The sequence below is a fragment of the Panthera onca genome, chromosome A2 (assembly GCF_046562875.1).
Source record: "Panthera onca isolate mPanOnc1 chromosome A2, mPanOnc1 haplotype 2, whole genome shotgun sequence".
NCBI lineage: Eukaryota > Metazoa > Chordata > Mammalia > Carnivora > Felidae > Panthera > Panthera onca.
Window position 1 is genome coordinate 137,023,727 of NC_138340.1, and position 12,869 is coordinate 137,036,595.

Sequence of the window (12,869 nt, forward strand, 5' to 3'; positions counted from 1 at the left end):
TCATTACTGACCACTATGCTAGCTGAGCAGAGACTCACGTGGCTAAACGTGGAAAGACTACCTTTACAGAATTTACACTTTACAGAATTAACTCTGGAAAGATGTTAAACAAGCAAAGAATAACAATATGCCCTGGAGAGGATTGAGATTTTTTTCCCAGAATTGCTGCATTATATTACTTAAAATTTTTAGGTCTCAACAATAGATTATGAGACATGCAAAGAAGTTGAAACCAGCAGTTTAGAGGAGATAATATTTATTTATTTTTAAGAGCAATAGAATATTAAATTATATTCTGTGACCATGAGGAACTAATTTGTACTGTATTATTTTTTTCATTGTACACAACTAAAACAATAAAAGCATATATAATACAACTGTTTATAGATATTGAATTAATGGCATTACTGGATTGTTATTCATATAAGAAGGGAAGTAAATGATATATACTCCCTTATCACACTGGATTTCTGCCTGGAAGTATTATGGACAGAAGTTTAAGGAATGTTATCCTTAGGAGAACTCAGTTGTAGAGATAGTAATCAGGATAGAAGAAATTAAGGTGTCTGGAATCTGAGGAACAAAGAACTGGAGAGGAGGGTAAGAAGCACAGAAGTGTACATAAGGATTCTCGTGATTCTGTGGGTGAATAATAAGCCTCACATGGAAAGAGTAAAACTCTCTACGAGTCCAGGCAAATGATAAGTCCTTAAGTGTCCATCACTTAAGGACACTATAAGATCCTATCACATCTAGGATAAGTGGATTCAAGAAGGTTGCAGGATAAAAGATTAATATAGGAGCACCTGGGTGGCTCAGTTAGTGGAGCGCCTGACTGGCTCAGGTCACAATCTCGCAGCTCGTGAGTTTGAGCCCCACATTGGGCTTTCTGCTATCAGCACAGAGCCCGCTTCGGATCCTCTGTCCCTCTCTCTCTGTCTCTCTCCCCTGCTTGCACTGTCTCTCTCTCAAAAACAAATAAACATTAAAAAATTAATGCAAAAATTTATATTTATATATACTAGCAGTAAAATTGAAAAATGATATTTAAAAACATTTATAATAGAATAAAAATATGTACAATACTGGAACAATAAAAAACTATAAAATCTTGCTAAAAATATTAGGAACACCTAAAAAGTATAAAAACACAGATGCCTGGGTGGCTTGGTGGCTTAAGTGTCTGACTCTTAATTTTGGTTCAGGTCATGATCTTATGGTTCATGAGATCAAGCCCCATGTTAGGCTCTGCACTGACAGTGGGCAGCCTGCTTGGGGTTCTCTCTCCCTCTCCCTCTGCCCTTCCCCACTCATGCACACTTGCTCTCTCAAAATAAATAAATAAAATTAAAAATAGTATAAAAAATATACTATGTTCATGGATTGGAATATTTACTAGTGATTAGTTAACTGTGCCCAAATGACTCTATAGGTTGAACACACGCTTGAAAAAAATCCCCATTCACTAGTACTTTTTGTTGAAAATTGAAGGAAGAGCTGGAGCTAGAAATAAAGGTAGAGATAAATATATATGTATATATTTATAAATATATATATATATATATTATATATATATAATATATATATTCTATACATATAATACATACATTAGATACATGTGTGTAATTTAAGGATCTAGAAAAAGCCAAAAGAAAATGTTGGAAAATATCTCTATTTCATTTTAAGACCAGCTACAAAACTACTATAATCAAGATGGTGTGATACTGATATATTGATAAATGTATATATCAATGATATAGAATAGGTAATCAAGAAATAGACCCATTATTCATCATTATACCACAATAAAGCTGAAAAAACAAAAAAGAAATAGACCCACACCTATACGGCCGTTTTATTTTTAAAGCTGTGCCACAGAGGAAAATATTGAAAATTCAATACACTATGCTAGAACAACTGGATAGCCATAGGAAAAAATAGGCCTCAATTATCATGTCATAATATACACAGAAATTAAATTATTACCTTGCTGGTAGTAATGCTACATGAGACAAAGATCATACAACACACATTTTTATATGGCCAAACATACACCTGCCGTAAGACCCAACAGTTGTCCTAGGTATTTATGTTTGAGTAATTAAATATATGCCTACCAAAATATTTTTCACAAATATTACTAGTGAACTTAATAATACTCAATACTGGAAATAATATAGATATATATTTATAGATGACTTGTGATATATATACATTAGAAAACCACACAGAAATGAAAAAAAGAAAGATAACCAGAACAACTTGAATTAATCTCAAAGCATTATGCTGAGTGAAAGAAGTCAAAGATTTACATTAGTCACAACTCATTGAACCAAACCCTTAAAATGAATTAATTTTATTGTTTATAAGTTACACTTCAAAGAATGCGATAAAAAGATATTTTAGGGAAAACAAATACCATTATATTAAAGTTAAAGATAAAAGCTAAAGCTGAGGGGTGCCTGGGTGTCTCTGTCAGTTAAGCATCTGACTCTTAATTTCAGCTCAGGTCATGATCTCAAGTGTGTGAGTTGAGCCCCACATTCGTGGAGCCTACTTAAGATTCTCTCTCTCCTTCTGCTCCTCTCTGCCCTCTTTCTCAAAAAACAAAATAAAACAACAACAACAACAAAAAAAAACAAAAACAAAAAAACCTAAAGTTAAAAGTCTTTATAGTTTCACAGAAGTCTTTTCACTGAAATATATTTAATTTGGTATTTTAATATTTAATATTTAATACTTAGTACCAATGTATAAAACAAAATATTATATGGGAAATTCCCAACAACCAATTTGATTGATTCAGATTTTTTTTCATGAAAAGTAAAATGTTTTTATTTCTTTCAACAAATGAAATATTTTTACCTAATAATGTAATTAGTGAAATCTGTTGTTTCCTTTATTTCCTTTACATACCAGAATGCAGTGACTAAATATGCTACTATAGCAGCGTTATACTAAATACATGACGTATTTGTTTCCTTCTCATTTTATATTTAGTATAAGTTTGAATACAAATACCATGTTGTACATGTGAGCTTATCACAAATATCATTATACTTTAAGTAGATTAAGAAAATGCTTGGGGTGCCTGGGTGGCTCAGTCGGTTAAGCGTCCCACTTCGGCTCAGGTCATAATCTCACAGTCTGAGAGTTTGAGCCCTGCATCAGCTCTGTGCTGACAGCTCAGAGCCTGAAGCCTGCTTTGGATTCTATGTCTCCCTCTCTCTGCACTTCCCCTGCTTGTACTTTCTCTCTCTCTCTCTCTCTCTCTCTCTCTCTGTCTCTGTCTCTGTCTCTCTCTCAAAAATAAGTAAACATTAAAATTTTTTAAATAATAAGAAATAAATAAAAAAAGATTTTATTTTCCAAGTGTAAATAATATAAAATTCAATACTCAAAAAATTGGTGATGTGAAACAGTTTATTCAGAAAGATTGTACTGGGGATTAATGTGTTTATTTTGTTGTTATTTATTGAACACCTAATATATGTGAGACACCAGTACTTAGAATATATCTATTAATAAGGCAAAGATACCTTCTTTGGAACTTTTTAAATACTGATGAGGATAAGGAAAAATATGATAAATAGACACATAATTTAATGTTGGAGACTCTTTAGAGCTATGAAAGAAAGAAAATGTAAACCCAGATAATGGGAATCAGCTGGAACATGAGGTTGAGGGCCAATTGCACTGTGAAATTTGATGGTTAACTGAGATTGGCAAAAAATACTTACTAAAGCTAAGAGATTTAATTTAGAGCTTTCCAGCTTTCCTTTTTAGGATTAATGGCACTAAAGTAGAGTGTACTGACATGTTCCAGCAATAGCACGTTCTAGGAGTGGAATGGATCGATAGTTAGGGAGTGCTAGGAGAGTCAGAGAGTTTAAGTCAGGGATGGGTGTTATACTAAATATTAAATTTTAGCTTTATGTAGGATATTGGTCTAAAATCCATTGATATATACATAAATACGATGTTGGCTTAAAATGCCTTGAAAAAAATCATAAATCTGATTGTCCCTGATTCATAGAAGTTGAAATTCAACTTTTTTTTTAACTTTTTTTAACGTTTATTTATTTTTAAGACAGAGAGAGACAGAGCATGAACAGGGGAGGGGCAGAGAGAGAGGGAGACACAGAATCTGAAACAGGCTCCAGGCTCTCAGCTGTCAGCACAGAGCCCGACGTGGGGCTTGAACTCACGGACCGTGAGATCATGACCTGAGCCGAAGTCGGACGCTTAACTGACCAAGCCACCCAGGCGCCCCATAAAATTCAACTTTTAATTGAGGTGACATTTACTTCCCATCCCATATTACCTTTGCCTTTAACAAACACCTTAGCTGGTCATGGTTCTTTACCTGGTCAGGTAACCCAATCATTCATTCCTGAAGGGTCTGGGCCTTTAGCAGCCCTGCCTGAATTAGTTTGTTGTAGTTTTCCATTGACTTCAACCATGGTATGGTATACCAAGAGCCATCCCAAGGAAATTTCTGTATCCCAGACATAGTTTTCTTGACTTCTTTTGTACAGTAGTGGCACAATTTCTCCTTAGAAATGATCATCAGTCACTCCAACCAGTACCTATTCTATGCCTATTAATTCAATCATGGAGAGCCCAAAGTGGCATAGTAATAGTCTTAACTTAAAAAGAATTAATATTCTTCCTTCCTCTTTCTTTCTTTCTTTCTTTCTTTCTTTCTTTCTTTCTTTCTTTCTTTTCTAAATTCCTTAGAGTTTGTCTATTTAGAACAATGGTATATGCGAATAAGGAAATATATATGTATATATTATCAATTTTTATTCCTGTTTAGTACCTTTGTTTCAGTGTTGAATAGAAGTAGTGAAGACAAACTTTCACTTCTTTTCTAGACTTAATGTGAGAGTACTCAAAAATTTACCATTCAGCATGACATTGGCTCTGGGCTTTAGTACATTCCCTTTGAATTGTGAATTTGACTCCTAGTTTGTAAAGAATTCTTGCTTTTAGAGACTATCAAATTTTGTCAAAATCTGTTTCTTTTTTTTTGTCAAATTCTATTTTTAGTCCATAAAGATGATTGTGCATTTTTTCTCCTTGAGTTTCTTAATGTGGTTATTTTTGCATACCTAATTTTGAACATTTTGATTACTTTTTGAATATTTAAAATAGCATTGGCTATCCTGCATTTTCATTTTTATATTAATAGATTTGATTTTCCAGTTAGTTTTGAATATTTTTGTATATTTAAGAGGGATATTTGTTTATAATTATACTTTCTTGTAACATTCTTATCAAGGGTTGATAACTGGGTTATGTTGACCTCAGGAAATGTGTTGAATAGTGTTTCCACCACCTCCACTTTTTGAAAAAAAAAATGTGTACAAATATTATAAATTCTTAAATATTTTACTGAAATCCTATGTGAAATAATCTGGGTATGGCTGTTTCTTTTGGAGCAAGTTTTAAAGGACAAATACAATTGTTTTAACATATAATAGGCTTTCGTATTTTCTATTTATTTTTCTGAGTTTTGATACATTGTGTGGTCAAAGATACTGTGCATTTTGTTGATTATACTCAGAGTTGTTTATAATATTCTCTCACAGTGTTAATGTCTGCAGGATATATGGAATTTCCCCTCTTTTATTCCTGGCATTGGAAATTTATGTATTCTCTCTTTCTTAGGGACATTTACTAAGGGTTTATTGGTTTTACTAAATTTTTCATAGAATCATTTTTTGGTTCTAAAGCTTTTCTCTATTCATGTGTAATTCTCTTTCAGAGAGTTTCTTTTGTCTTTATTTATTTTATATTTAGCTTATCCTTTTTTGTCAAGCTTGTGATAGAAAATAGATAACTTACTGTAAATCTTTCTTGTTTAATCATTGAAAGCTATACGTTTCTTATTTACTGCTCTAGGTTTATTCCACATACTGAGTATGTTGTGCTTTATTATCCTTTCATTCAAAGTATTTCCTAATGTTATTTGTGATTGATGGGTTCTTGACTTATGTAGTGAGTTGCCTAATTTTAAAACTCTTGGAGATTCTTGGGGAACCTGGGTGGCTCAGTCAGTTGAGCATCTGATGTTGGCTCACGTCATGATTTCACGGTCCGTGGGTTCGAATCCTGCATCGGGCTCTCTTCTTATATCTGGGAGCCTGGAGCCCCCTTCAGATTCTGTGTCTCCCTCTCTCTGCCCCTCCCCTGCTTGCACTCTGTCTCTCTCTGTCTCTCAAAAATAAATTAAAGTTAAAAAATTAAAAAAAAAAAACCTGCTTGGAGATTCTTTAGAGGTCTTATTCTCTTTTATTTATGATTTTATTCCATTTCTATTAGAAATGGACATACCTGTATCTTTTCTTCTCTTTGGTATTAATTGAGTTTTGTTGCATGGTCCAGAAACATGAGCATTCCATACACACAAAATATGGATATTCTGCAGTTTTTTGTTGCAGTGTTCTGTATGTGTCAGTTAGATTAATTTGGTGATAGTGCTATTTGAATTTTCTCGATTTAAATAATTTGTTCCTTTTTTTTCATTACTGAGGTCAGCATTTTAAATTCTTCAAAGTCAAAGGAGCACTGTTTTACTTCTGTCTTTAGGCTTGTTATTTTTGCCTCATGTGTTTTTTAGTTACTTTATTAAATACATACACTTTTAGAACTATTATGTCTGGATGAATTTACACATTCATCATTATGAAATCCTCTTCATCTCTGATAATATTCCTTACCTTGGAGTCTATTTTGTTTAATATTAATATAGCCATGCTATTAAATTTAGTATTCACATGATACCTCCTTTACCAATGTATTTTGATTTGACGTATCTTTATGGTAAGTTGATGTTATCTGTTTCTTGATTTTAATCCATTCTGAGAACTTTTGCTTTCATTATCAGTGCTGGGTTATTTTACACTTAGTATCATTATTTATACAATTGTGTTTAAATCCACATTTTGCTAATTGATTTTGATCAGATACAGTTGTGATGCGATTCATTGTTCTTTCATTCCTAGAGAAGTTCATTTCCATCCTATACAAATTTGTTTCATCTTGAAGAATTTTTCTTGCTATTTCTAGTACTGTGAAGTTCTATTTTATCTTAAAATGGTTTTGTTAGATATAGAATTCTAATTAACATATTACATATTTTTAAACAACTTAAAGTTTATTTTATCTTTTATTGTTATTAATGAGAAACCAGCCATCATTCATATCTTGCATTTATTTTAAGAGTCCACTTTCTCTACCTGCTTTCATTATGGCATCTTAGTTTTGATTTTTAGCGGTTTCAGTGTGATTTGCCTATGGGGATATGTGTGTGGTACTAGTAGGCAGACAATTACAGGTGAATTGTCTTGATCTAGAGGTAGGGTTGGTTTTAGGTTTTATTTTGGTGAGTTTATTTCACTTCTGTCTTTCATCTTAAACTACTCCTTAATCCTATTATGCAACCCTTATCCTTAAGGCATGATTTCTGGATTTTCGCTGACACTAAGAGGTTTTTGCCAAGATCCTTTAACTCAGCAGGTTTTGTACTCCTAATCCTGTCTATACAGCTCTGGGTAGCTGCTTTCATCCCTTTTTAGCAATTTTAGCATTCTTAATGTGGTTTCCTGCTGTGTTCCTGCAGGGTGCCTTCTCAGCCTCCTTTTCACAGAGAGTCAGCCATACTTTTGAGATGAATTTGTATATTTGATGGTTCATCCTCCTGTTTCTTTTTGCTAAGGTTCTCCTGCTTCAGTGTGCAGCCACTCTGGCAAACCCAACTTCAAAATCTGATTCTGCAATCCAGTAAAATTTCTGTATGAATTGGAAAGTTTTCTCTGTTATGTTACTTGATAATATGTATGTATATATATATATATATATATATATATATATATTTTTTTTTTTTTTTTTTTTTTTTTCTCTTAGGCTTTGTTTCACTCTGGCTTTCTGCTTCCTTTTGTTTTCTCATCAGTGTGTTCAAACTATTATATTGTATTCTATTACACTCTATATAAAATGTAGCATATTGTATACAATCTGTATTACATATATGTCATAACATATATAATGTATAATGTATATTCATAGTTTACATAGCTTATTACTGTTATTTGGAGAAAGAGTAATTAGGCATAATTTATTTTTTTTTTACTAATGGAACTTAAATTCCTGAAGATAAATTTTTGTTTTAGATTTATTTTTTTAATGCAAAATACTCAATTTTAAAATTAAAATTAAAAAATAATTAATTCCTAGCATTCTTAGTGGATTTTTAAAATACAAAATGAAAAAAACCAATAATATTAAATAAAAAGCAGTGGTTATGAAATAAATTGATTATAACAATAACATACTAAATACTTTTGTCTATCAATATACTTATCATTTTATTTGGTCTAACTATAATCCTATAAACCAAGCACTCTAATCTCTTATTTACAGATGAAAAAAGGGATATCAAAAAAATAAAGTCAGTTACCCAAAGTTCTATTATTAGGAGGCAGAGCCTAGGGCTATGTTTGTTTTATAATAACAAATCCAATGGTGAGGTTCAAATACCACAGACTTTCTCTACAAAGATCTCTTGAAGTTCCTTAAAGAAAGGAAAGTTGATTACTCTGTTGTAATCAAAACAATGGAAGCACTAGAATGGGAAAAAAGAAAAGAGATACCATTTATGAAATCAGAATCTCCTACATTCTAGACCAGTATCAGGTAGTTTTTATAGTGTTAGTGAACAAATAAGAATTTTGCTTTTTGTGTTTTTTTTTTTTTTTTTCAGTGTGGGAGAACAAAATTTGAAAGTGGAAATCCTGTTTTAAAACTTTTTTGTGTTTCCTATTCTTTTAAAAAATTTTTAATTCCAGTGAGTTAGTTAACATACAGTGTTATATTAGTTTCGGGTATTCAATATAGTGGTTGAATTCCATGCATCACCTACTGTTCATCACAACTGTACTCCTTAATCCCCATCACCTATTTCATGCATTCCCCCACCCACCTCCCTTCTGGTAACAATTAGTTATCTATAGTTAAGAGTCCTTTTTGGGTGGACATCTGGGTGACTCAGTTGGTTAAGCTTCCGACTTTTGATATGGGCTCATAGTTCATGAGATCCAGCTCCCACCATCAAGCCCCTCCCCCTTCATCAAACTCTGCATCGGACTCTGCACTGATAGTGCAGAGCTTACTTGAGATTCTCTCTCTCTCTCTCTCTCTCTCTCTCAAAGAAATAAACTTTTTTAAAAAGTCTCTTTTTTGATTTGCCTCTCTCTCTTATTTTTTTCCCTGTTGGTTTGTTTCTTAAGTTCCACACAAGAGTGAAATCATAGGGTATTTGTATTTCTCTGACTGATTTATTTTTACTTAGCATTTGTATTTTCTATTCGTAAGCACTTGGAACTCTTGGAAAAGTTCTCACTTTTTTTAATCTAATTTTTAAAAATTCACATCCAAATTAGTTAACATATAGTGCAGCAATGATTTCAGGAGTAGATTCCTTAATGCCTCTCACCCATTTAGCCCATCCCCCCTCCCACAACCCCTCCAGTAACTCTCAGTTCTCTATATTTAAGAGTCTCTTATGTTTTGTCCCCCTCCCTGTTTTTTATTACTTTTGCTTCCCTTCCCATCCGTTCATCTATTTTGTGTCTTAAAGCCCTCATATGAGTGAAATCATATATTTGTCTTTCTCTGACTGACTAATCACTTTTACACCAGATGAAGTATTTCTTTTAGTGGTGGAATTTGGCACCCCTGATCTTAAATCCTTCTCTTTCACCATTTTCAAGTGAAATCTAGATATCTGGGATAACCACCCTCTGTTACAATGCCTGCACAAACACACACAGTTTCACACAACCTGTGTCTCCATGCAGCATCCTCAAACTTGAAATAAATGAGAATCTGTTCTTCATCTTTTTGCTTGTCAGAGAGCAAGGGTTGAAGGTAAGAGTGGGGAAAGGGAAAAGAAGTCTGAAAATCTGTCATGTCATGCCGTGCATGCTATGCTCAGAAACATACACACGTGCACACACACACACACACACACACACACACACCACTACTTTTAGCTCTGAGAGGAATGTGCTTCAAAACAAAGCAAATTCATCAATGTTAAAAATCTCTGTAGATAATGCTTCACCTGAATTACCTTCTTCAATAATTCAGATAATATCATGGTGAGATCTGCTGAGGTAGATTCTTCTGCAAGTTTTGTTATGCAAAGCTTTGTTCTTTTGGAGTTTTGGAAACTATCTTCACTGTCTTTTTTTCCCCCCTTCCTTATTGTCTTTAAATCCAATGTGCTTTCTTCTTTGTTTCATTTTCATATAACTTGGTAAAAAGCCAAAATAACTAATTTTGGGGACTGTTCATTAATTATTTTGTAATATAAAAGCTTACATTTTGAATTTCCTCTCACATCCATATTCTGAAAATAAATCTTAATCTATAATCCTCTCATTATCTTATTTGTGTAGGATAGGATTATATTTGTGCAGGGTTAATTTTGTTTCCCTGTTCTTGACTTATATGAAAAAAAAATTAGACCAAATATTTAGGAAAAACTGTAAGTTTTAAATTTTATATGTAAATTAATATCATACAAAAATAGTGTCTAAAACTAGATTTGTATGATATCTGGACTGTTTAACAAACATTTCTACAACCGTATCATTAACATGTTGAAGAGAATGGCATTTGTTGAGTCATTCAATGTTTTACTTTGCACAGTGTATAGAGATACATGTGATTAATTAATTTTATATAGTAATTGAAGTGTTTTTAGGACACATGAGCTTATTGTAGTAAGATATCAAAGACAGGTGTATGTTTTCAGTTTTGAGTTCTATCATCACGGTACTCTGGATTCATTGTAGGACATGCACAAAAATTACATTAGATAGTCTCTGGATAAGGACATACTAACTAGACATGAAAACTAGACAGTAGCAACAACAATAAAGCATGAACTTGCCAAATGCTTGCATCCAGATGTCCCATATATCACTCATCTCAGCATGCTTAAAGCTTAGTTTATGACAGCTCCCCCCAAAAATCTATTATTTCTAATATATACCTGTCCATTTGCAACGTTGATGCCAAAACCAAAAATATGGTTCCTATTCTTGATACCTTCTTCTTTCTCAGATCTCATTTCAAATTGGCTAAAACCCCTGTCTTATATTTCCTGATTATTTTTCTAAAGCAGGCTCTTCTCTCCTTCCCCACTGCTACCACCTGGGGCCAGATCCCCCTAACTGTTATGAAAACTTGTTAGTTGAGCTCTTAGACTTCAATTTTGTTAGTGTCTATTTCATTTCCACAACAACAGTAAATTATTCTAAGGAACAGGATCTGTGGTTGTTCTAAAAGAATACCAATATGAGACTGGTTTATATTTCAAAATGTTTGATAACAAGAGGAGTTGTATGTGAAACTGCATTTGTATTATGTTTGTAATAAAATTTCAAAAATATTAAATATTCCATCAAAGAATGGAGGAGACTATTTGAAATGGGTAGAAGGGTTTTAAATTCCCATAGGAAACCCCTTGGAGCCATAGCTGCTAAGAAACATGTCTCACCATTTCTGCATCTTGCTCAGATCCCTTTAGCAATGCCTCATGATTCTCAAGTAGTGTGGTTTAGAAGACGCTTTGAGACCTGACATCTCCATCAACATCTCAGTTTCTTAGCACATCTCTTCCTCTACTTGCTCTGTCGGCATCAGACAAATAGAGCCACTTGCATTACTGCGAATAGGATACAACCTTTACATTGTCTTCTGTCTAGAACACATTCCTGCACCTCCAACCTGGATCATTCTGCAGTGATTAAAAATGACAGACTTCAGCTATACTGTACACTTTTTTTTGAAGTTTATTTCTTTGAGACAGAGTGCAAGCAGGGAAAGGACAGAGAGAGAAGGAGAGGGAGAATCTCAAGCAGGCTCTGCACTCTCAGCACAGAGCCCAACATGGGACTCAAACTCATGAACCATGAGATGATGACCTGAGCTAGGCCAAAATCAAGAGTCGGACACTTAACCGACTGAGCCACCCAGGAGCCCCTATATTATACACTCTTAACAGAACCCTAATACCTAGTAAATTGAAACTAAAAGGAATTTGTGAGTGTATACACACATATATATTTAATATATTTTTATATTTATAATAAAAACATAATAAACATATATATTATCTATAATAAACATGTGGTGTATGTATATGTGTGTGTATAATGCCAACATCTATGCAACTAGTTATTTACCAAACTCTAGCTATATTTTCCAAAATTTTGTCAGAAAGAACAAAAGAAGGAAGAGTAAATTCATATGATCAATATAAGAAAATAGAACCAGAGAAAGAGACAAAAAATTTTGTTCCGCTGTAGTCACAAAGCTCTGTTTGATGACCACCCTGAAGAAAAGTATTAAAGAAGGAAGCTGGGGGGCCCCTGGGTGGCCTAGTTGGTTGAGCATCTGACTCTTGATATTGGCTCAGCTCGTGATCTCACAGTTTGTGAGATTGAGCCCCGTGTTGGGCTCTGCTCTGACAGTATGGAGCCTGCTTGGGATTCTGTCTCCCTCTCTCTCTCTGCCCCTCCCTTGTGCAAGCTTTTGCGTGATCTCTCTCTCTCTCAAAATAAATAAATATTTAGAAAAAGAAGGAAGATGTGGGTGCTTGGATGACTCAGTCGGTTAAGCTTCTGACTCTTGGTTTCTCCTATTCGTCTCTGTGCTGACAGGGTGGAGGTTGCTTGGGATTCTTGCTCTCCCTCTTTCTGCCCCTCTTCTTCTTGCTCTCTCTCTCTCTCTCTCTCTCTCTCTCTCTTTTTCTCTCTCTCTCTCAAATAAATAAACATTAAAAAAAGAAGGAA